This window comes from Miniopterus schreibersii (assembly GCF_964146895.1).
Source record: "Miniopterus schreibersii genome assembly, chromosome: 18".
In the NCBI taxonomy this organism is placed as follows: domain Eukaryota; kingdom Metazoa; phylum Chordata; class Mammalia; order Chiroptera; family Miniopteridae; genus Miniopterus; species Miniopterus schreibersii.
The window spans coordinates 27,784,842-27,786,509 of record NC_138121.1 but is presented as its reverse complement, the minus strand read 5'-3'; positions in this window follow the sequence as shown (position 1 = coordinate 27,786,509).

Genomic DNA, 1,668 nt, shown 5'->3' with positions numbered 1-1,668 from the left:
ATTCTGCAATGATTGACTGGTTGTTATTACAGGAGCTGTCCATGTTATATCAGCTTTATTAAGGAAAATTTCCAAGTCCTAGGAAATCTTTACAGCCCACAAGGGGCAGGTGCTCAGTGCCTGCTTATGTGAATGGCATGAGATGCGGCGCTGAGGGGGTGGCGAGTCAAGGGGGCTCTGGTTTCCAGTGAGATGTTGGAAAAGTAATATGACTTTTTTCGGGTGTTCTGGCTGATCCTAGGCCCCAGTAGTATGTCAGTAGGCTTGGGATGTTTTCTTAATCATGAGTGAGGTTTATATATTTACATATTTAGAAACTCCCCCCCTCGATAGACTATTTTTAAGCAGTTTTTGGTTTACGCAAAGCTGAGCCGACAGTACAGAGTTCTCATAGACCCCTTGCCCTCAGCTTTCCTGTCGTTACCGTCTTACTTAGCGTGGTCCACAGCTGCTATCGAAGGATCAATGTCGACACAGCAGTATCTAAAGCGCATAGTTTACATTAAGGTTCACTCTTTGTGTTGCATGGTTTAGGCTGACAAATGTAGAATGACATGTACCCACCATTACCAGGCCCTACAGAGTAGTTTCAGGACCCTGAAGTCCCCTGGGTGTCACCTGCTCACCCCTCCCCACAGCCCCTGACAGCTGCTGCTCTTGTACCGTCTGTATGGCTGTGCCCTTTCCAGAATGTCGTGTAGCTGGAACCATAAAGTACGTAGTGTTTTCAGATCGGCCTGTTTCTATGTTCACGTGAAGGGCCTGTCCATGTCCTCTGCCGGTCTTTCTATCGTGATACTGTTTTTTGGGGGGTTTTTTTTGCTTTTCTTGCTGACTTAGAAAGTCGTCTCAAATGTTTAAAAATTTTCCCAGTTTGGTCTCAGTAAACATTTTCTTCCAAGTTTATTTTTCTTTTTACTTTATTTTCCAGGATCATCATATCATTCTGTAGTATTTTCATTTCGAGAAACTGAGTACTTTAAATTTCTCAAAATGAGCACGCGTGTGTGGGTGGGATTCCTAGTTCAAGAGCACCCTCTGCAGTGAGCACTGGGGTGTAGCGCCCGTGGTCGTGGGGAGGTGGGAGAGGTTCGCTGGTCTGGTGGTTCTTCCATTTCTGTTGGTTCTCAGGGTTCTTAGCCTTCCCCTTCCTGGCTCTGGAGTTCCATGCGTGTTGCTATCTTTGGATGGGCCACATAGGTGGTGTACTAACTCCTGACTCTGGAGGCTTCGCATGCCTGAGAATGCCTTTCTTTTTCCCTGATGTGCCGGAGGCCTGCTTCCTACGCAAGGCTGTGTGTCCCCGTGGCATTGTAGCGGGGGGGTTCTTGATCCTGGTGGTCCCACTCTTCAAATACTCTGTTGGTCAGTAAGTCCGTATGGTGTCAGCCTGACTCCAGTGAAGCGGCACCTGAGGGCTTTAGCATCCCTTGACAACCAGGATTAATTAGTTATTTCAAGGGAGGCTGATATATGGGTTAAACTTATTAAATTATGTACTTTCACCCTGGGACCTCATTTGATTCCTACAACAACCTTGGAAACGGAGATTATTGCTATCCTGTTTTTGCAGATGAGGGAACTGATGCTTAGAAATGGTCTTTTGCTCAGGGTCACACAGGACCACACAGGCCGCAAGGAACCACAGAGGACCACACAGAACCAGGA